Source organism: Panthera tigris, chromosome B1 (genome assembly GCF_018350195.1).
Source record: "Panthera tigris isolate Pti1 chromosome B1, P.tigris_Pti1_mat1.1, whole genome shotgun sequence".
NCBI classification, from domain to species: domain Eukaryota; kingdom Metazoa; phylum Chordata; class Mammalia; order Carnivora; family Felidae; genus Panthera; species Panthera tigris.
This window is the reverse complement of record NC_056663.1, coordinates 178,948,698-178,973,841: the sequence shown is the minus strand read 5'-3', so window position 1 is coordinate 178,973,841 and position 25,144 is coordinate 178,948,698. Positions and strand designations below refer to the sequence as shown.

General features: G+C 37.0%; 1 protein-coding gene and 1 pseudogene across 1 annotated transcript in view; one reads left to right on the top strand and one right to left on the bottom strand.

The window, feature by feature from the left end:
• The window catches only part of PCDH7 (protocadherin 7), a 420,489-nt gene that overhangs the window by 68,705 nt on the left and 326,640 nt on the right, over nucleotides 1-25,144 (top strand). The window lies entirely within an intron of this gene.
• LOC122237763 lies at nucleotides 12,777-13,461 on the bottom strand (annotated as a pseudogene).

Here is a 25,144-nt window from a genome sequence, read left to right as displayed (position 1 = left end):
GGAGTATGGCATGACAAGACCTCCGTAAATGCCGGCAACTCTTGATTTCCTTATTGTTGTTTTATAATCAACATATGAATAGAGTGTAGTTGTTGCTGATTGAGATGTTCACGGGCTAAAATAAACTCAATGCCACTGTCAGAAGTGACACAAAATGCACCTCACAGAACAGATAACTCCAAGCCTGGATATACTTCATATACTATGGCGTGAAACTGAGCAAAAGAGTGTGGGTACAGGTTCTCCGGGGGAATTCATGAGTTTCTGGTCTGCTACAACTCAAATCTTAGAGCTCTGTGAGCCATCATTTCTTCAAACATTGACAAGTGAACGGAAACTGTGAAAGCTGAAATCAGACCTGTCACCATCCAATGATGAAAGTTTTTAAACGGTCAAAGAATAATTTTTGAAAGATCACTTTATCTGTAATTATAAGGGAGTATAATTTTCCCCAATTAGTAGTGACTTAAGCATTGTGAAATGTAAGAATGATAAATTATTTGTCAGATTATCATAAAAACTAAGGATAATGTTGATTATGATAACCCATCCATGAATAAGTAGCTACTATGCTTTGCAGATATTTAGTAATTTTCTATGATATATGATAGGGCTTCATTTTCAAAGTCCTTTATTAAGCAGAAAATGTGCTTTGTAATCTATAATAACTATGAGATTTGAATGTGTGAAATACAAACAAAATAAATACTGGCTGGATTGAAGTGGGTGATATTTAATGCCTGGAAAGTCAGTGGCTTTCATTTTAAACATTGCAATTGGCTAATTATATTGGAGGGGATAAAACAAATAAACTATCATTGAAAATGTTGTCTTTCCTATTTGAAACCATGTTTTGGATAATATATAGTGAATATTAATTGTGGCTAGAAAATCTAGACTTCAGAAATGCCCCTGTGTTCTTGGGAGCCCATAGTATTGCTTGTGAAAACATGAAGAAGTTATAATATTCTAACTTCATTTCACAGTTTAGCAACTAAGCATCTGAAAAGAAACAGGGCCAATTACAGATTTTTATTAGGCTATCCATTTCAATAATTTTTACTTTGTTTTCACGAAAGAGCTGGCTACTCTATATTTTTATGGATGTTAATACCACCATAATAACTATCTTATGCTTCTTTTTGTGAATTTCTAAGGAGGAGTTAAGATTGATGTAATTAAAAATGAGTATCTTCCTAGATTGTATCCTTAGATGTTAGGGGGGAAATGAACATGTCCTGTTTTAAGAGATTGGAATTTTGAGACCAGGTACAGCTCAGCCTGTTTTGTAACTGCCCAATTGCCTTCCGTGGAAATTCTGTCTCAGTAGCAGGTGAGGGGGACCTAGGTCTCTCATTTTTTTTCTTTTCTCTGTGTCTAGCTGTTAAAAGGCAGGTCAGGATGATTTTTTTTTTCTCCCCTATATGTCAGGCTCATGAAAGAAGCAGACATTTGGTAGATGCATTCTAGAAAGATCAGAAACGGCTACCTCCTGATAATACATTTCAAGTGGATATAGTGCCTTCTAACTTTCTGCTGGTTGACTTTTTAAGACCCTTGCATATTTATTACATAAAAATCTGTCCTTTTCTGAACCCCAAATTGACACTTGATTGTTAAAAGTCATGCAATTGAAAAAAATCTGTGTTCAGAAAGACCCTGATAATGTTAAGGAAACAATTAAGTTATCCCATGGGCCTTTTTAATAAAAATTCTATGATGGCTAGTCACATAAATGACTCAATATTCACATGGAGAAGTTTGTGAAAATGTTTATGAGGAAAGGTTACATTCAAATGAATATTAAGAATCTGTAAACACAGGATCTTTTTATCTTTTCAATATTTTCAATATTAGGAAGAAATGAAACACATATTTTGTACCAAGCTTCTCTAGTAATTCATGTGCTCTTGTCATGTGAGATTAACATTTGGATTAAAGAATATGATTAAAGGGTTCTAAATTAGTGGTTACCAAGTTGAAATAGTGCAAACATTGAGACAGTACAATACAGCAATCTATTTCATGCAATATATTTCTTATACCAATTAATTAGCAGTTTAATTAGCATGATGTTTCATGTTGTGACCTAAGCCATTGGACTCCCAAGGGGTCTAATGGAGACAATGAAAAAAAGGAAAAGAAAGCTTCAGAATTGTTGATGGTTGTGTCACATGGCACCAGAATTAAAAATAATATTTCATTTAGGGTTGCCTGGTTGGCTCAGTCAGTAGAGCATGCAACCCTTGATCTTGGTGTCATGAGATCAAGTCCCACCATGGGGGTAGGGTTTACTCAATAATTTTTTTTTAAGTTTATTTATTTATTTTGAGAGAGAGAAAGTGTGCATGGGAAGGGCAGAGAGAGAAGGATGGAGAGAGAATCCCAGGCCGACTTTACACTGCCAGTGAAAGGAGCCTGAACTCACCAACCCATGAGATCATGACCTGAGCGGAAATCAAGAGTCTGATGCTTAACTGGCTGGGCCACCCCCAAAACATTTTTTAATGCTTTAAAAAATAATTCTTCATTTAAAAATAAAAGAACTTGCATATGCTTTTTTTCCCTGAACTCAGAACAGATTTTTTTTAAAAGGCAGTTTTATGATATGAAATACTCCCATGAATTAAAAGCATATTAAATATCTAAATGTGCGATCATATTAAATGAAGTACATTTTAAGCAGCAAGTGACCACAAATAAATGCTTCAAGGCTTCCCTCAGATAAAACAGAAGTACTTCTCATAATTTTGAGAGCAAACATAAAAGATATGTATTAGGGTGATCATATTTTTGAATATGTAATGTGATTCATAGGATTCTATTAAGAGCCATTGAAATGACTTACAAAGGGTTGCATTTTGGAAAGCCACAATGGAACTCTGCCTTTGGACAGGCCCTAGGAAAAAAACTATGCATCTTAGAAATAATTTATCAAGTGTGTGACATGAAAGGGGTCTCTCGTCCTTTTCTTCCCTCCCCAGTGAGAACATATTGAGATTGTATGTGTTAGTCTTTATTGCATAAAATGGAAGCTTCTGCTGAGCCAAAGACAGTCATCTGCCAAAAGATTGGTTCTGCCTTTTCACAACAGCATAAAGAATGGGCACAGTTGTTATGAATATTGAGCTATAAAATACAACAAACCGTGTGGAAGTGCTTTTCTCTTCATTTTACACCGCGGACAATTCGGAACATGAGAAGAAATATAATAATGATTTAAGGAGCTGACAAATATCCCCAGATTTTGTCAAGCCTTCATTCCCAATCACTGATATCTGCTGGACTTATTTCATGGCCACATAATTAGGCTGTTCATTTCCTGTGAGTTTGCGTACTACAGTAGGTCCAGAGGGCTCCTTTTTTCTTTTCAGAAACTGTTCCATAACCAATTTTGGCAGTTAATGTATGGATGGCATTTGGAACATTGCTGGTTATTATGTTACTCACAGATATTTTATTGTACACAGAAGTGAGTATTTATGGAAGTCTAAAGTCTCTGTTATGCAAAATCTTATAAAGAGAACGCTGTTAAACTTTCACTTTTTTTTTCTCCCTCTCTTTCCCTCGTCTAACACGTCAACTTGAATTGCTTCTTTTTCATTTAGTAGAAATTTTTAGCATATGGAAGAGAAAGCATATACACATTATGAAGTTGTAATTAGTAATCTGTAATTAATTGTAACTTCTATTTTCTAAAATAAGGACAAATTTGAGGGGAGCCTGGGTGGCTCAGTCGGTTAAGCGTCCGACTTCAGCTCAGGTCACGATCTCACGGTCTGTGAGTCCGTGAGTTCGAGCCCCGCGTCGGGCTCTGGGCTGATGGCTCAGAGCCTGGAGCCTGCTTCTGATTCTGTGTCTCCCTCTCTCTCTGCCCCTCCCCCGTTCATGCTCTGTCTCTCTCTGTCTCAAAAATAAATAAAACGTTAAAAAAAATTAAAAAAAAATAAATAAAATAAGGACAAATTTGAAATTGTGATACAAAATAATTCAGTAAACATTTGTGCCAAAATGTTTCTAAGATGTTCCTAAGCTTCTTTTCTTTTTAGTTGCATGGTATTCTGTCTTCAGACTATCAGAAAATTGCAATTTAGTTTTGCTCTGATAGTTAACTGATAATGATCTGATTTAAGTGATCTTTCAGTTTAAATGTATTTAGTAGGAATTTGAATTACTATATTTGTCCTCTCTTGGATTTCCTATAAAAATATATAGTTTAACTGTATATAATTCATAAATTAAATGTTTATTTATTTTTGAGAGAGAGAGGGAGGGAAGGAGAACATAAGCAGGGAAGACACACACACACACACACACACACACACACACAGAATCTGAAGCAGGCTCTAGGCTTTGAGCTGTCCGTGCAAAGCCCGACATGGGGCTCGAAACCACGAACCGTGAGATCATGACCTGAATCGAAGTCAGATGCCCAACCAATTGAGCGACCCAGGTGCCCCTATAATCATGAATTAAATGAACACCAATTATGGACTAGTGTTGGAGGCTTGGGACAACCTACTTAACCTTTCGTGCTGTATTTAAATGGGGGTAATAGTCTCATAGCATTGTTAGGCAATGAGGATGAATTACTAAGCTATGTAAGTAAGGTCAGAAAGAAATTAATATATACATTGATTGCAACTGTCTAGCATAAAGTGAGCAAGTATAAATAACAGTATTATTAAAGAAAGGCTCAAAAATGTGACTGACACAGGTCACATAGCTATTCACCAGTTGAGCTAAGATTCCAGAAGCAGTCTTAATGCAATGCAGCATGGTGGGTGTGTCTAAGTGTAATCCGCTCCCCAAAACAGACCAATAGGTTTTCCAAAAGTCTTATACTAGTCACAAGTAGACTAGGATCCAAACCGCAGGTGTATCTGAATTTAAACCCTGATTTCCTCAAACCTTGACAGGAATCTAAACTTGATGGTAGGAATCTAAACTTGTTTATTGGTAGAGACTTCACCACCTTTATGAATAAGCTTTCTGTTTTCAGAATTATTTAGAAATGAAAGATGTTTTTGGAATAATTTAGAAAATGCAAACATGAGAATCAAATAAAAAATGGTCAACTTTCAATGCATACTTTGAGCTGTTTCTAGGAGTCTATCTCTGGATTTAGACATTATTTCTTCAAACAAACACTGAGAAATATGTAACAGGTGTATTTATTTTTTTTAGTGGACTTCAGCCGGCTGTTTAGGTAAGCTCATAAGCCCACCTCCCCTTCCCCTTTCTTTGAATATTTGGAATTCTATTAATTGGAGGTTTCTGGCTGTTTTAGGGAGCATCTTCTGTGCAGTGAGCTTTTCAGTCATTGCCATATCCTTTGTGCTGCCATTCAGTTTGTTTAACTCTGAGATTTGGGAATGTTTTTATTTCCGTTTTCCTCAAATATTTTGCTGTAATTGTTTCCTATTAGCTTGTTTTAAAAGATAGGCTACCGTTGGATCTTTAAATTGACTTCTTTTCATGGAGCTGGTTGTATGGTCCACCCCTGTCCTGCAGAAGTTGCCATTACCTATTGTTTAGTCGAATTTGAAACTGATAGGCCTTAATGACTGTTATTACAAGGTTCCACTCACTGTGCCATCTAGTAATATTGGATCGTAACAATATGTGCTTTAAAAAGAAAAGCTTTCTCTCTCTCTTTCTCTTTGTGCTGCTGGTGACTGTTCAAGACTTATAACATAGAACATGATCAGGCATGGAAAGTATAGTCGAGCTGCTATTAATATTTGTGTACAAATTACATGTAGTGGATTGAGATATTACACTGAAGGCTGCAGGATTGCGTACCTTGCTGCCCAGAGTGTTGCGAGGACAGGACGACGTACTGCGTCTTAGTGTTGTCAACATACTACTGTGTTCAGGAACACGTAGTCCTAGTCATTTCTCATAAGTAGACTTCAGATTCCTTACTTTAGAATTCTATTCCTCTACCTCTAATGCTCCTCTCGTATTTGTCCTTTCCATTCTTCCTTTTTGTGAGCTCAGTGTTCCAGCTCAGCCTGGTGACTTTCAGGTGACTTTACCTGCTTTACACTTTGCTACTAGTTTATCGTAAGCTATAGTGCTACGTCCTCCAACAATCCTTTGTCTTCCTAACTTTACATGAGGGAATCCTGCCTTCCCTCTTTTTCTGGTTATCAAGTCATTCGTGCTAATTTTAAGGCATTTTATCTGTGTGGTTTTATGCTACCTGAATCTTCCAGTCTTTAATGATGGAATATTTTGATGGAATAGTTTGAAAGTGTATATGCGTATTATTTCTACCCTAGAATCTCTTCACTGGGAACATCCAAGCCTGACTCATATTTACCATCTCCTTCTTGTTTTTAGCCAAGTACTTTGCTTACAGTAGATTAGCAATTGCTTGACTGAATTCATTTGATGCTATAAATGGAAGTCTTGGGTGATTCGAAGACGTGCAATAAAGTGTATAGATATTAGTCATTCGATAAGTATTTGTTGAGTTTCTCCCCTAGATTAGGTACTGGAGATTTTGCATTCTTGTAAAATATGAAATGCTGGGTGACACAGGTGAGGGGATTTACACATATTTATGTACACATACGTCACAAATCATATGAGCCCTGTTAGCGCTCTCATTCCCCTGTGTCACTCAGGATCTACTCTACTCCGGGCGCTCTGTTGTTAGCAAGACAAATATGTGTTTCCCAGATGTGAGAACTACATGTTGCCACGAGGGAGAGCTCTGGTGGACAACAAGTGGGTGCCAAGGCAGGAAGCTGTGAACAAAGTCTGGAAAGTAGCTCAAAATGTAGAAGGCATTAGATTCATGTTATGGAGGTACAACTTGACGCTGGGAGAGATGGGAGTGATACAGCAGAGGTCTTCAAAGACAGAGGAGTGGTGACCCCAATTTGTGAGGGGAATAACTTTCAAAGCAGGGTGGAGGGAGCACCAGAGAGGAAGAAGCAACCCTCACAGGATAGGAGTTGCGCTTTAACTGAAAATATATCTTTCTTGGACTTGGAATTCGGAGCTATCAGCTGCCATACTTTATGTAGAATACAAAGTCGTAGAGACAACTGATCTCTTTGGTCATTTCTTGGCACCGAAAGAGTGTTCTGCCCCAGAGCCCTAATTCTTTAGTAGAGGAATTAGTATAATTAATACCAAAAGGAATACAATTTAATGCATGGTTTCTAAAATCAATAGACACAAAACCATTCTTTGAAGATGGAGTCAGGTCAACTGGAACTATTTCTGTGTGATAATATTGCAACTCTGTATGATGTTTGGGGAGAAATACAAACATGATTTTAACATAAACTTCCTTTGCTCTAATGCTGTCAAAAGAGGCTTTCCTTGATGTTAAGCTCTGATCTCAAATGAAGTCATGCCTTGGAGGCTATCTTGAGGCTGAACGCTTAAAGCATCTTCACTCATCAAATCTATGGAATCCCATTTTTACCTCTATCATTGCCTGAACTCATGTTCCAGCTGTAAGCTGATTTGTATCTCAGACCTTATCCAGAAGTATTTGTACTTATTTTTTTTTATTTTGCCACATATTATTAAAGTATTTTCAATGATTTCTGTTTCCTCTTTGTGTTTTATGGTTTAAAAAAAAAAAGAGAATTAATACCACGAATAGTACAGATATGATTTTCACTGCCCTGTAGTTTCTAGGATTTGCTGTTTTCTTTGGAAAAAAAAATAAAGTAAAATAACTCATAAGATTTCATTTGTAGTGAGACAGTTCTGACAGTTCCGTGACAGTGAAATTTTAAGGATCATCAATATTGAAGGGCACAGGCTGTGGAGTTGCTCCTTTTTTTTTTCTCTCTCTCTTTCTTTTTTCACCTTTAATTCCAATTAAACAATATTCTATTAGACTAGATGCTTTCTGCCTGGGTGTTTTCTGTCTGATCTTTGGCTGGCAATCAAGGAAATTCAGCTTCCGTCTGTTAGAGCTGAAAGGGCTTATAGCATGCCAGGGGCTGTCTAGTGTTTCAAGCATTTAGAACCCCTGGTCTATGAATAATGATCAATGTGTGGTGCTTATATTGTTAAATCTTTCAAGAAAAATGTCTTGCAAAGTTATTCTCTGGTGCTGAAGCCACTCATATTCTCCACATAATGCGGAGGTTGCATATCCCGTATCTATGCAAAGCGTTTAACCCACGATTCTATATATAAATATCCACACTCATAATGCACAATTTTCAAAATACCTGCTTTATGCTTTACCATGAAATGTCTGTAAAATCCTGTATAAATCATATTCAGTATGTGTTATCGTCTAATTTTTATAAGAGATTGTATTTTTGTTTGAAATTTTTATTGTTTTCGATAGGTTTCAGAAGGAATGCCATCATGCCTTTAATGCTGCTGTTACCTATGGTGTGACAATTTAAAATTTTCCAGCTAATATTATTATGAAAGGGTACAGCCTCAGATATAACATATTGTCAGAATATCACATCATTGGATATAATTTAGGATTTTCTCAATGTTTGGTTTGCAAATTCAGAATATAACTTTTATTGATACCGATAAGTAACATATATCAAGAATACTGATGTCTGCATTGAGTCGTGTACTGACATGCTGACGCATTAACCAAAGGAGTATAAAGGTATAAAAGTGCTAGATTATTTTGGATGCACACTCTATCTATCTATCTATCTATCCATATAAAGTATTTTGAAATATATATTTTCTTCTCATATACCTTCCATATATTCCAATATATATACATATACATATACATATAATTATATAAAATATATAATTCAGAATATATTTTTGTATTCTGAAGATCATCAGAGGGAACCAATTACTTGGTAATGACTATGGAATACATGCGTTAGCCCAGAAACTGTGCTTAAGACAAGGGATGTAAATATGGGAAAGAAACCAATTTTGCTCTCAACAAACCAAGACAGCCAGATGTGTTATAAATGCTATAGGAAGACAGAGATAAAGAAAGAAAGTGAAGACATTTGGGAAATGCTTAATGAAACAAGAAACTTTTTAGTTGGCCCTTGTAACAAATTAAGTCCACTTACACTTAGGAAGGAAGAAAGACATTTCAGCTGGAGAAGAAATCATGAGCAAAGTAATGAAAGTCTCAAATTTCGTTGCATACTTGGTAAAAGTTGCATAATCCAGTGTGGTTAGAGTGTAGGAAATATGGGATGAGCGACTCAATATGAACTGGAAAGAGCAAGTAAATTCAGCTCCAGAAGAGCCTTGAATTTTATGTCTAGCAACTTGGGTTTATTCTGTAAGTATTTGAAAGTCACTGAAAGCTTTGAAGCAAGGGTATAAGTCAGTAAGTGTTTAAAATGATGGCTCTACTGGTGAAATGGAGGGCAGTTGGCAGTAAAAGTGCTGGAGAAAAAGAGACTTGTCAGGCCACAAGTACAGTCTGATAAAGCCTTATCGTGTGATTCTGACGCATGATGTGGAGACAGATAACAACGTGTATGGAGAAAACGATGTAAAATATACATGATTGGAGGCTGGAGGAGAAAGGAGAAGACCAATAGACTTGGAAAAGAAGCTAATTTCGGAATTTAATTTTGAACATTTTAATTAAAATATTACACAGCTTAGCTCATTTAATACTAATAACACAATTTGTTTTCAAGCTATATAAACCAAATTTATAACTTAATATTTTAAACCAAAGATAGCTTTGGGAGCCATGAGGTAGGGCTTGAGAGAAGCTAGTGGTGAAAGAAGGAACATGGTCAGGAAAAAGAAAAGTCTATTCCAGCTCCAGACGGTAGGGGTAAATTCAGGGGTTAGTAGGAATTGGTCAACTCTCTTTCAGGTACGACTCCTGAAATGTCTTAAATCCACTTATGTTAAAATGTATTTCATCACTGTGCTCACTGGTCAAACTCCATTGGAATGCCAAAATGTCCTTTGGGGGCGGCTTGTCAACCTTTTGGTTAAGGAAAGGCAACACACTTTGAATAACAGACTTACCAGACTGAATTCAGTGGATGAAAAGTAATTTGCTCAAAGGAAACTTGGCTGTCCTTAAAAGTGACCCAGGCCATAAATAAATAAATAAATAAGACCCATGCACCCCCAATTTAAATGTAAGAGAGCTAAGTCTTAGAGAAGTTAAATAGCTGCCCCAGTTTAAGCAGTTCATAGGTGCACGAGTTGATATTAAAGCCCAATTCCCAGAACTCAGATCAACAAAATTAAAGAGTGACGAAAGACTGCTTTACGTCACATTTCTAATAGATTCATCAGCATGGTGGCCGGGTAAGAGTACAACAGGTTTCATGGAGAGAGTTTTAAGTAAGCGGAACCATTGAATGCCATGCACTCTGCCATGAATTTTGCAGGAGGGGAAAGGAAACAGCAATTTGGTGATGGAAGAAATGAGGAAAGATCTTTTTTTACAATATAAGGAAATTCAGGTAGGTTCATAGGGTGAAAGAAAGAGGTTGAACAGAAACGGGAAAGGACATCGATGAAATAAGATCTTGTCAGAGGCAGGAAGGAGTGGAATCAAAAGGTCAAATGGATAAAATAATGAGGATTCTTCCAAGTTGCAAAATGAAGTTCCAGTGAGCTTCTGTGCCTCTGGGAGCTCAACACTTCCGTTCTCAGCTTTATTCACTAAACCAAAACCACTAGGACACCCCCCCCCTTTTTTGTCACTCAAATACCCCTTTCAAGGATTCCCCTTTTCAAAGCCTGTGAATGCGAAGTTAGCCTTTTGAAATGTAATCTGAAACCACACATGCTATATATCTGGATTCCGGTTGCTTATTTAAAAATTTGATGAAGCGAAGTGTTCTGACTAAATATGTACTACGTTCCTAGACCTAACCCAGCGCATATCGTCACAGTCTTTATCTATTTGTAAAAAAGGCAACTTGGTGATTCTTGGAACACTTTCAAAATCCCAATCTGTGAGAGGCTTTCTGATCTTAAATATTTTGTAAATTCCAAAGCGAGACCCTTAATTCGAGCCTAAATTTTTGGAGACTTTCAAGCAAGAGAAGTCTCAACCCTGGTTCTTTTTTTTTTTTTTTTTTTTTCCTGAAGGGACAAAAACAGGTGCAGTGACAGTAGACTCTCTGGGGAGCATACAGTGACATGGGCGGTTGCTTTTCTCAGCTGGTGTAGGAGGGAGAGGTGGGCAGGCATGTAGGCACGTCTCTGTGTTGGGATCTGCAGACGATGAGTGAGTTCCAAACATGTACAAAGGCTGTGGGATGGATATGAGATGCCAATACCGACTACATAAACAAATACATTGGGAAGGAGTTAAATGCAATCATCAAGCATTGATTATATAGACAGAGTGTAATAGATCGATTCCAAATGTCACAAAAAGTCACTATAAATTGGTATTTCCTGGTCTAAAATATTCAGTAGGTTTTTTGTTTTGTTTTGTTTTGTTTTTACAGATTTGTTATGATGTTTGAATAATGACTGTTTTGTGCTCCTTTTGTGACAAGTAAAGCAGGCAACTTTTTCAGGGCATCCTGTTGGAATCTCCCTCTCATTCTTCTTCTTTTTTTTTCCGCCTTCAGGATAACTTAGGTGCAATTCCTAAAAGAACACCATTTGGCCGATTTCCATCTGGCATCCTTCCCCTCTTATTTTCACTGAAAAGTGTGGAGACTGGTTTTTAATGCTATTTCTGAATAAATTCAGGCTTTCAGTTCAACACCCATTCCCCCCCCCACCCTGTTTCTCATAAAAGCAATTAGTTACCTCTTTTTGTGGGAAAAATAAACATAACTCTGGACTTGGGGTAGAATCAGCTACAAACAAATTATAGAAATATGGGCTCACTAATTTCTAGTCCTCTTTTGTAGGCTGTGGAGTCCAAATGTGTCATGTGAAAAGTTCCGTCTGTGCAGAAGAATTGACTGTTTTACACACAGATAATTAGAAAATTGTCAAGACATATGTTGTTTTTTACAAACGTTTTTGTATTTATTGTTTTGCAGATGATACCAAAAAATTACCATGGTGCTGAATTCTGCAAAACCTCTTGACTTAGAGGTCTCATCAATGACTAATTGCTACTATTTGTAACCACTTTAAAAGCAAATAAAGCGCCCATCTGGTAATTCTATTAATGGTTTCTATATTAAAATGGCTATTGGTCCCCAAAAAGAAAATATGCAATTATGAAATATTCATAGTTGACTCACTATTGAAAAGCTTACAAATGGATCTGCAAAAACAGAGTTTATCATTTCTTTTCTCTTTCTCTGTTAAGCCTCTAATCTTTTAAGAAATTAGGTCGTATTAATGATATGACTACATAGACTCAACAAAACGGAAAATTAAAGGAATTATCTAAATAAATTAAGATTAAAAAGTTCAGAATTAATGATTTGGGTAGCAGTATCAGCTACCTTCCAGCCCCTAATTCTCTGTGTTTTCCACTGTAGAACTCATAGGCCTTGAAAACTCCACTGAAAAGAGGGGGACAGAAATGCTAGTTCTGATCCTGTTAATTTGTAACTCTGACCTGGAGGGAAACTCTGTACTTCTCTGAGACTTCGTTTTTGTGGTGGTCAAGTGGGAGCCATTTCTCTGCTCGTCTTCATTTATTTTTATTTTTTAACTAAAACAATTGACAATTTTATTTTCACATTTCTCAATAAAAATGAGAATTGCTTTTGTGTGTGTGCGTGTGTGTGTGTGTGTGTGTGTGTGTCCTACTATGTCCTCTGCAGAAATGATTCCCTATTTGATAGGAAGGGGGAGCCAGTCTTCCTTGTCATGCTGTTACAAAACAACCGAAGTCACAGCACCATGATCTCTTGTTGAAGTAGACCAAGTAAGATAAAATGGGTATAAAGAGATTCTTGTGTCTCCTTATCTATTGGTTGAGTCCTTCCTGGCCAAGTGGGAACCATAATGGGAACAAGCAGGAAGTCTCATCAATGGGGGCCCAGGCCTCATTGGCATGTGGCCTCCCATAGGCAGCCTCATTCCAACAGCAGGTCTCACTGGCATCATCCCAGGAAGAAGAGGGCCCATCATTGGCATCATGGCATCATGGCACCCTTATGGGGTGCTGGCATCATACCTCCTCCAGGAGGACCTGGAGACTGGGGGGAGGCAGGATCGTTGCCCCTGCAGGAGGAGGGGCGGAGAATGGAGTAGGAGGTATCCTTCCTCGTTGAAATGCAGTGGTGGTTGTTACTTCTATCCGTTTCTTTGTGTTTCCTACCATCGCGATGTGTCTTTCTCACAGAGGGAGAGTCACGGGTGAGGTATGTGTCGCAGGAGTCGCGATGACACTCAGGCAGTCTGCTCTGCAGGCTGTTGGCCACTTGGTTCCAGGCGCCGCCCGGAAATGACCTCCCTGCTGGTCTTTAGTGCTGGTACGAGGAACTGAAGAAATGAAAACTGTGAACATGTTTAGTCAAAGTCGGTCCCTTGCAGGATAGTACACGCAGGCTTCTGAAATAGGACAATCGTCATCGTCCACCTAGACTGAAACATCTTATCACTGAGGAGGGAGACTAGTAGAATTTCTTCAGCTCGGCTTCATTCTGGCCTTTGGCCCCTTGGAGGTGTGTGAGTATTCGCTAACTTCACCCCTCCTGTTGTATGGGGTGTTCTCCTTCTTTTGCCGTCTGCCTTTGATCCCCCCTCCACCCCTGCCCCCTCCATAGAGGCAGAGAGGAGGGCTGGACTCACATCATATATGACACATCCCTTTCCCCCGGCCCCAGCGTTCTAGCACCTTTTCTGATTTTGTGATGCTATCTCACCCCTGTTTGCCTTTTGCCTGCCTCAAATGCAAATTCTCTTTTTCTTCCAGCTACATTGTCACTGTTTTTCAACACGTAGCTCAAGCGTGTGTGGTAGGATTATAGGTGACGTAATTTTTTTTTTTCTATTTTATACGTGGCTTTTTTAGTTCTCTTTTCATGATTTTATTAACAGAAATCTCAAGTTCCTCACTTGCAACCTGAACCAGAGTTAGGAGCCCTCATGTGTTTTTCTGGCACAAATGTTTACTTCTCTTAATACTTATCTAAATGTAATATAATGGACTGTTTGTCTCACTAGACTGAGATCTTTGGTAACATATAGTTCTTCGTATCTGGTACAATATCTGTAAGAGACATTTCTTACATGTCAGTTGAGTGGATGAGTATACAAATAGTTTATGTAGGTAGTTTATTTTAATGTAGTAAGTAGAGATAGGACAATATTAAATAGCTAATAATTAACTGGATCTGTTTTTACTATAATATCTTACATACAAGTTCTTATTTTTGTACTTTTATACTCATTAGAAATAAAATATAACAAGGAATTGTATTGGTATAATGAATAAATAAATGTGTAATAAATAATTGGTGCAAGCCCTTGTAAATTATAATTTTTAAGACAACTGCTCATTTTCTCATTTATTTTTTGATTTTCATTCTGAGACTTGTGGCCAACCCTTAGCAGTCAAGGTAAAGGCACTGTGATAATATAAGGACACGACTCATAAAATCCAATGGTGATTCTTGGTAATGGATTACAACTAGGGTTAATTTCCAGTGATTTGGCCATTCCGAGCATCAAACCTGAGGTTGGGACAGCTGAATATATTTGAATGACAAATATTTGAATGAAGTTTCACGCATTTCTCTCCTTGGGCAGGATGCTGTCCCCTCTCCTTGAAAAAACGTTTCACACTGGCCGTCAGTAGCATCTGGTACGCGTTGGCAAAGATAAGCACCAATTTCATTCAGTTTGAATCAACAGATATTTACTATATACCAAGGAATTTATGAGTCCGTGGATATACAAAAGTGCATAAGACCTTGCCTCATTCTTTGAAAGAAATCACAAGTTTTAGAGAGGTAAAACATAATCAATTGCCTACTAAGGAAAGGCGAAATCTCGATCAGTGACATTCAACAAACATTTCTTCGGGGCTGCTCTTTGCACTGAGCTGAGTATTAATAAAGTGCTTTGGGGAATAAGTAGGTATAAAATCTTTAACTCTGGCATTGGAGCGGTATGGGGGGCACTAAGGTAGATTTGTCTTTCCTTGGGCATGGTAGGCACAATACTTTGGCCCCAAAATACTCTTAGGAACCAATGACAAAGTCTTAACTTCTTTTAAAATCAGATGCAACAAGGACCTTTTAGGTCAAATAAAATGTTTTAGTGTGTAATATTAATGTCTTCATCTTTTTCCAAGGGTCATAACATAGAATTTGTAAGATTTTCTAATAATGAAAGTGCTACACAAAGGCAAAAGAACATAGGGTCCATGAAAGTCACACTGTGGCTCTCTGTGGAGGCAAGTGGAAGTCAGAAGGGGGTCAGGAGATGATCCAGAGCACCTGAAATGGGCCTTGAAATAACAGCACCATTTCACTAGGTAGAGGAGAGGAGAATTATTAGACAAAGCCAAGGCCCAGACTAGTGCAAGTGGAGTGAGAGAATTCAGAGGTGCACAAATCATGGTCCCCAAATTTAAAGTTTTCAGTTCAGGGGACAGAGGTAAGTATATGCAAAGGACAAGTGACATACGAGGACATATATGCTTATTTCAAGAACGGAGAATGAGACACCTGCTCTTGAATCTAAGATTCCTAAGCATTAAAGCTTTACAACTAGACGGTTTAACAAATACAACTGTTTTAAATATCTAGCATTGTAAAATTCTCCATTTTCTGGTATGTGACATCTCTTTGGGAGTAGGGTGGGTGACAGTATGGTTTGGAGACTGTCCTCAAGCCCTTTTGTTTTATTATTCTTTCTATACATTTTGGAAATATTGCCAACAATATAGCATCTCAAAATTACATTTAAAATAATGGAATCATTTTTCCCTCAGAAATTCACTTACGATTACTTGAATACTCTAGTCAAAATATTAATTCTGTACGTTGTATACAAATGTTTGCTAATAAGTCAATAAATTTTTTTTTAGGACAAATTCAAAATCCAAACTTGATAAGTGAGTCGTATTATAGTTCATACTGGTGAATTCTGTTAAACTATTTTCAAAATTTTAGAGCATAAAGTAAAATTTCAGTCTAGCATATGGTATCATTTTTATTCTGTTCTAGCTTTAATCACTTCCTTGAAGGGTATACCCCCCCCCCCGCCTTTTTTAAGTTTTATTTATTTATTTTGAGAAGGCAGGGAGGGGCAGAGAGAGAATCTCAGCCCAGAGCCCGACACAGGGCTTGAACTCGTGAATCGGTGAGATTATTACCCGAGCCGAAAGCAAGAATTGGCCGCTTAACCGACTTAACACCCAGGCACCCCTCCCTTTATTTTCTAAAACTGTTTCTCAGTACTCTTTTTTCTTTCCCCTCTCATATAATGAAGGGAAAACATTATTCATCTAATTTATTTTGAGACAATAACATTAAGGCTACTTACATCTTTCTTCTTATTATAAAAGCGGTAGTGAATAGTAGGTGAGCTGCTGAATTTAATTTTTCAACTAAGTAAACATGCACATATTAAATTCTCTAACTGTCATAAATATAATCAGGCCTTTAATTAGAAAATGAAGGAAATATAATTCTAAGCATTATGAAGATATATTGGGTTTCTGGTGGTTAACGCATCTAAGAGGAGGTAACTCAATCAGAATACCATAGTCTAGCTCTATCCTGATTAACACTTTTACTGATCTGTCACCCTGAGCATGTAGGAGAGGCAAAAAAAAAGGCTGTGCCATCTTTCTGGTAGGTGATGGCATCATCTTCAAACATAAGGGATACTAACCTCTCCTGTGAAAAATTAGTTGGACTGTCAGCTATTGAAATGATGTTTTTAAATATGGAGAAAAATCCAGTTCTTAAAACAATTTTTTTGCAGTTGTTGCATATTTATTTGCAACTCTGAAATTTTTAAAAGGGAGGCAGACCGAGGCATGAGTAAAAAGTGAACTATTCGTTTTGGAATGTTACTTACTGAGTAAGTTTGCAAGAATTCCATCAGTCTTTGGATCTCTCCAAATAAATGTCACTTGGTCACTCAAGGAAATATGCTAGGGGCGCTGGGTGGCTCAGTCGGTTAAGCATCAGACTTCGGCTCAGGTCATGATCTCACAGTTCCTGGGTTCAAGCCCTGCATCGGGCTCTGTGCTGACAGCTCAGAGCCTGGAGCCTGCTTCGGATTCTGTGTCTCCCTCTCTTCCCCTCCCCCACTCACCCTGTGTCTCTCTCACAAAAATAATAAACGTTAAAAAATCTTTAAAAGAAAGTATGCTAAGGACAGCTAGTGGAGGGCTGTATGAGGTGCAGTCCCCGTCTTCAGGGAGTTTATAGAGGAACTAGGAACACAGTGGAAAAGTACGATATGACTAGTATCAATCCTAGAGTGTAGAGAAGAGACACTGAACTCACGGGTACCGTCATGAAGTCAATTTCACCTTGCTTACATTTCGTTTTAATGAATTGGGTAAATTTTTCAAACTCCTATACCTATATTTACATATATATCTATAATATATTTATTATTTATTACTACACATATTACATATATAACATTTATATTATATTTACATATATTAAATATGTAACACATACACATTTATATATAAAAGAGGACAGCAGATGCCATTTGAAATATACTTTGAAAAGTTTTTTCACTAGGCTTTTCCAAATTTTTCTGTAAGATTTAATTTCATACAAAATTCACAGTAAAAATTTCATTCATCATATCAATAGTTGACTCACTTAGTTATGATTTCCTTTAGTTTATTGGACTCTTCGATGAATTGCTTTGAAACTGTATGAAATACAGTATTCACTCTGTTTTATTTATCCTTTCTTCTCTGCACATCATTATTACTTTTATATACATATATATATATATATTGTTGTATATATATATATATATTGTTGTACTTTTACCTTGTTCTGGCCTACAAAAATTATTTCCTTTACCTACTTGATTTTCTTTTTATATGAGGAAGCCTCTTTGTATTAAAGATCTCCTTTGACTCTTGTTCAGGATTCATTGCACTGTAATTAATAGCTGGTACAAAGACATATGGAAACAAATCACGTGGGCCCTATCTCCTTGTGAGAGATGTGTAAGGCTAGAAAAATGACATAAACTTTATGTAAATTTATTAACTAAATATATTCTTTAGCTTTTGGAATAAGTCACTAGCTCCTCACATTTAATTCCCAATGTAAGGGTAAAAGAGTAGATTGGCGTCTATTTTTTTCCATAATTTTCATTAAAACAAATGTGTTAATTAAGGCTCATGAATTTAGCATCTGTTTTCCTGTATTGTGTTTGGCGTGATGGGAATGTAAAAGATATGATAAGACTCTATCCCTGTACTAGGTGGGCTTAGAGAATTCAAGCATGAAATAAATAGCACAAGTGTAATAAAGAGAATAAATCTAACTTGTAACTTATATGAGAACTATAAATATATGTGTGCATTTTTATTTGTTAGTACAGATTATGTGTGTGTGTATATATATATATGTATGTATATATATGTATATATACATATACATGTATATTTATATACATATATACACACACACACTCTCTATATTCCTATATATTTCCTATATACATAATATATATATATATATACACATATACATGTATATGTATATATTCGTACACATATATAGGAAACACATAGGAATAGAGTGTGTGTGTGTATATATATGTGCCTGTGCATGTGTATATAAAATATAATGAAAAGATCAAGGAAATGTATGCAGGATCTCACTACAGGTAGAATTTTGAGCAAAACTATTAAAACAATGTAAATGAATTCATTTAATATATTACTAAACAATCTCTCAATTACATAGGGACACTCATCCAATGAGTGTCCTGATTAATTATTACTTATTCATTTGCAATGTTCTGTAGACAATCAGTTGTTTTGTTTATCCTCTTAATTATTGTCTTTCTTTAGAGTAAACTCAAAAATACTTCCAGTTAAATGTTGCCAAATAGGCTTAAAATGCATTTTAAGATATATTGTACACATTTAAAGAAATTCACATGATGTCAGGATCTCTCTTGGGTTTTTGTATAATGTTGCTAGTGGCATATTTTGCTTTAAATTTCTAAAATTCCCTGAAGTACTCCTCTCCTGCAGTGACTGACTTTGTAGAGAATAGTTAAAGAGGAATTTAAATTTAAAAGGTGCAATTTGAAACACATTTTCTTGTGTCAAGTTTTGACACTGACCTTTTAAAATGTGTAAGCAGGGACTTTCCACTTTAATTACGTTGCTTATTTTAAATTAAATCTATGCTGCAATTCTTTACAAAATGAAGTAAAATTTTAGAATGAGATTTATTTTACCTCTCTTAGATTTTGAGAGTGGGAAGTGCATATTTTTTACCATGGAATTCAGCTTTATTTGTGAAACAGTTTTTCATCTCTTCATTTAGGTAGTGGAAAACAAAACATTCTCCAAACTGTGAAAATTTACAAAAATGTGTACCTGCCTTTCAAGATAAGATTTATTAAGTGAATTTAAATCAGGATTTTACTGTAAAGAGAAGAGAAAAAAGATACTAATGGATAGGCATTCATCCACCCCCCAACCCCCTACCAAAATGGGGAAGCGGACATTTTTGGAGTTTCTCTTCAGTGTTTTCTTTAAAGGCTTTTTACTTGCATCCAAACACAGAAGAACCTCATGAGTCCTCTTCATCCTGACTTACCAGAGCTCTAGATTCCTGCATCCCTTTGCCAGAAATGCGATGTACAGACCAACAGAGTACAGATTGGCCAAATCAAGGCAAGTTATTGACAGTACGGACCATTTTTAGATATTAGGTTATTTGGCTGTGCAATCTGTATTTTGAGAAACTTTGTAGAAAAAAAAAAATTCCTCAAGTAAGACCATGGCAGCTGTGGTATAAGAGAAGAAAACAAGATCTAGAATTAGACACTTGGATCTGAACTGACGCCTGATATTTACTTGCTCTGGGACCTTGGATAGGTTATCTAACATCTCAAAGCTTTGGATTTTTCATTTCCATTTGTTTTATGGGATTTTGTGAGGGCTCAAAGCAAAATAGTGTCTGAGACTTTTATCACAGTGCTCATAATTTGACATCCTTTCTTTATGTTTCAGCATACTGAGTTGTTATATTATTTTCATATTTAAAATTTAGTTTTTAGGCCTTAATTATCAGTGTGTTCTAACATAAAGGAGACTGCAATATACACAAAAAAATATTTGGATTTCAATTTTTCCTTTTGTCTGCATATATCTGTTTTATAAATTTCACTAAGTAGGTATAGAAAAATACATAAAAGAATAATATAAGACAAATAAAGGATTAGGGACTTATATAATTTGTTAAAGAACTTGCATTTAAAAAAATTAATGTCTTATTTAGTTTTGAGAGACAGAAAGTGGGGGGGAATGAATGAGGAAGGGGCAGAGAGAGAGGGAGATACAGAATCCAAAGCAGGCTCTAGGCTCAGAGCTTTCAGCACAGAGCCCGATGCGGGGCTCGAACCCACGAACCATGAGATCATGTCCTGAGCCCAAATCGGACACTTAACCAACTGACCCACCCAGGCGCCCCAAAGAACTTGCATTTTTATTTATTTTTTTTATTTTTTTATTTTTTTTATTTATTTATTTTTTTTTAATTTTTTTTTTTTCTTTTCAACTTTTTTTTTTTTTTTTTTTTTTTTGGAACAGAGAGAGACAGAGCATGAACGGGGGAGGGACAGAGAGAGAGGGAGACACAGAATCGGAAACAGGCTCCAGGCTCCGAGCCATCAGCCCAGAGCCTGACGCGGGGCTCGAACCCACGGACCGCGAGATCGTGACCTGGCTGAAGTCGGACGCTTAACCGACTGCGCCACCCAGGCGCCCCAGAACTTGCATTTTTAAAATCCCGTTGGCTTTTCCTTTCAATTAACTGTTTGGTGATTACAATTTTTTTCAGGATGCTGTGGATTTTTGTTAAAAAGCTTTTGTTTTGTTTTGTTTTGTTTTCATACAGGGGCATGCATGCTATTGCATTGTTTTGTTTAATTTCCTGCTATCTCTTCTGCGTGGCAAAGAGTGTCTAAAGACTCTTAATTAGTCTCTCTGCTTCTAACCCTGACCCCTACTGAAATCTATTTTTAAAACTGTAGTCAGAGTAATTCTTGCAAAATATGATTCAGATTCCTCCTGTTTAAAGCCCTCCAGTGGTTACACATCCCACTTCAAGTTAAAACCAAAAGCTACAAGACCACGTAAGACATCTCTGTCCACATTCTTCTCACTCAGCTTCAGCCACACTTACATCTTCCCTGTTCTGGCGACAAGGCCAGCTTCATTCCCCGCTCCAAAGCCTTAAATTTGCTCTGCTTTTGGGGTGTTTCTTCCAAATTCCCACTTAGCTCAGCATTTTTCCTCCTTCTGGTCAGGTGAGCAGTGAGAACCTCCTGACCACCCTATTCCAAGTAGCACTTTCCTACTGGATCCCCCACACCCCGCTTTTCTCCTCTTCTTTTTAACTTTGTTAAAAAGATATTTATGCATGTGTGCAATGCATGTATGCATGTACACAAGTATGTATATATGTAGTATGTGTGTGTGTGTGTGTGTATGTGTGTGTGTGTGTGTGTGTGTGTAGAGTGCTTACAAAATATATTTGACTTATTTCTCTCTCGCTCATTAGAATGTAAGTTCAAGGAGTTTAAGAATTTTTGTGTGTTTTTTTTTTTTTTCAGTGCGGTAGCCTTCATATACCTCGCAGTGCCCAGGCAAGAATAGGTACTCATTAATATGTGTCATGCTGAAAATGAAAATTAGTTAATGTTTTGAGGTCTCCATATCACCACTTTTCAGATTAACTCGAAGGAAGGCTCTAGGACTCACAACGTGTGCTTCTTTTTTTTTTTTTTCTCCATAGTATGAGATTGGCTGTTGTTAATTCTCCAACACCAGATGATTTCTTTCTGCAATGAGAGAGCAGTTCTTTCCCTTTGAGAAGAACCCAACAATTCCAGTTGCCATAATTAATTTCATATATATGTATATATCAGCAGATAACCATAGTAAGCTTCAGTTTGCTCCACAGAACTGGCTAGTCAGGACTTCTTTACTGATAAATATTTAAGGGGGCATGTATCTAAAGCCTCTGTTTCAGATATGCCCGCTCATCCTGGGAGAGTTGAAATTAGAATCTAGAACACCAGGTTCCCGGGTAATGTTCTTTTCAGTATTCGTGGCTTAGAGATCCCAGGGAACCAACCAACCCTGAAGGAATAGCATGACTAACAAATAAACATGACAACACCTGGAAACCAAAGAATTACTGGCAGGAAAGATTGCAAAATAGAGTGCAACAGCAAGATTTATAGCCTCTCCTTTTTCCCCTACACCTATAGTTGTAAAACTTAATCTTATTGATTTTTACTGTAATTATTTCTATTCCTAACCATGTTGGGTTTTTATCTGCTGACTGGAAAAGGAAGGGCACTTTTCAGAGTACATCATTCCTGTTGTCAGAGGATGGGACAGAGCTGGATGAACTATGGCCCACAGAACACAGAACACTAATGAGTGGTTTTTTTCTGAAGGTGATGCATTTCTTGATCTTTAGGAAGATAGAGAAGGCATGCCTCCTAATGTATGAGCTCTTTTAGAAATTTCCCGTCATACATACCAAGACCTTAAATATAATGTTTTCTAGGGAGCAGAATCAGTATCAGGAAGGTAAAAGGTAGTGATGGGGACCCTATAGCTGGCTGGCTGTTTCTAAAGTTAGAGATTTAATTGATTGGCAGGGCCATGCTTCTTTTTCTAGATCATTTAGATATGCCCAGATTTAAATGTATTACATAAAGATTCTATTTAACTATACACACACACACACACACACACACACACACACACACTTTTTCATTCTCTTGGGATCTGATGATGTTTGGGTGGATTGTGTGATTAATTAAGTACAGATGGCTTTGTGCTTGTACAGGAATTTCACATTGTTAGGGGGAAATTGAATAGATAAAGTAAAAATAGACTCCATTGCTGTTTTGCGAAGGACATGTTAAATGATTCATCTTCAGATTGTCTATCCCTGCCATTAATTTGATGGGGGTGTTATGTTGTGATAGTTGCTTGAATAATGAAGTTAAAGTTGCTTATGAAATCATTTATTTGGTGAATTTGCTCAAATTAATTTGCTCAAATAAAACTTTTCTCTACTAAGATACGATGAATAAATTCCTATAACCGGGGTTGACCAAAGAGCTCATCTCTTTTTGGAAAGTAAATCCTCCAGAAAATTATTTTAAAGATTTTTGAAGGGGTTGGGGTTGAATATGGAAAATGGGGCCTTTTCTGTCTTGAAGATGACTTACCATAGATAGTTTATTGTAAACAAGTTCTGAATAAAGCCTGGATGGAGGCACAGAATAGATACGAAGCATGCCCCATGTTTTAAAGGTGCTCCAAATATGTTAACTGCATCTTGACTTCTCCCAAAAGCATTCACCAGAACAATTAAGATGGTAAGAGTTCTAACAGGTGAAAAGTTAACATTTAAAATGGCGCTCTTGAATTTTTTTCAACTAACAATTTTGGGTCGCTTGATAATGGGAACATCTGCTATTAAAACAACAATGGCATACCAGCAAATAAAATCACACAGAATGGAGAACAAGAGAAAAAAATGATATGGACACTTTCCAAACAGGCCCAAGATGGCAAAAGAAATAATAAAATAGAGTACATTTTTTGTTGAAAGAAATGTCTTCATAGATAAAAAGCCCCAGAAGGACCATGAGTCCCTAGTTTATCTTTGTTTTCATACTTCTGACTCGGGCATTTTTTTTTTTTGGATCCTTGAGGAATATCTAAAAAGTGACATATTAATTTGAATGATTCCTCATATTGTTTATGTTTGACCCTTGAGAAAAGAGTCTGTTGGGGCGCCTGGGTGGCTCAGTCGGTTAAGCGTCCGACTTCAGCTCAGGTCATGATCTCGCGGTTTGTGGGTTCGAGCCCCGCATCAGGCTCTGTGCTGACAGCTCAGAGCCTGGAGCCTGTTTCAGATTCTGTGTCTCCCTCTCTCTCTCTGGCCCTCCCCTGTTCATGCTCTGTCTCTGTCTCAAAAATCAATAAACGTTAAAAAAAAAAGTCTGTTCTACAAGGAGTAGTATATTTGACCAGCACTTGCCTATGAAGAACCATATGTACAGCAACACGGAAAATATGGTAAATCATATTCAAATTGACTTAAAAATAGTAATATATTATTCTAATGAGGAACTGAGCACATTACTGTGGGAAAATAAAGCTTATGCTAAGTAAACAACACTAACTTTTTTTTTTAAGGAATGAAGAAGTTTTGAGGTTATGTTAGTAATAGCCAACACACCAACACATCTTATGTAAAATGACTGCCAAAATACCAAATATACAGTTCATTTAGGAGCAAATGAGGTTGGGAGAGTGACACATTTTAATACAAATGTGAACATTTTGTTTTAAATGTGATCTGCTGATTATCTGGCACATTGGCAAAAACACAGCAGACTACAGGGTTTTACAGGGGATGACACATGAAGAAAATACAATATTTATAAAAAGGAACACCCGTGGAGAAAACTTGGGAGGTCGTTACAGACTTGTGCAGGGTATTTTTAGCGCATGGTCCCACCTCTACTCTCATTAATATTTTTCTGTGCCTCATTTAAAAAAAAAAACATGGACCAATGCTTAAGTTTTGATATTATAACATCCTCATGACCACCCACATTTCTCGAGCAGGCATTTGAGCTGAGGCTCCATGAATTGTCACAACGGAAGACAGGCGCTGTTTGACCCATTTCACAGATGCGGTTAAATAACTTGCCCTGCAGCCTTGGAACTGGTAAATGACTGCCCTGGGTTCAAACTCAGGTCTGTCTGATTCCAAAGACCAGGTTTTTATCATTCCCTCTGCAGATACTGGGGAATCACCAAAAGTGAGTTCTCTGATTCCCAGCCAAGCACCGGTACAAAATGACGGTCATCCCTTTCCTTGCAGTTCTGGGCTTCCGGAAGGACGGATGTCATGCAGAGGAAAGAGATCAGCCTAATTTAGGTATCAGGGGAAAAGGCGATGTTCAGTTCCACATGGACATTTGTGTCATAGTGTTTAGTGAGTCTCCAGCTTGACCCAAAATCCCGAACATACGA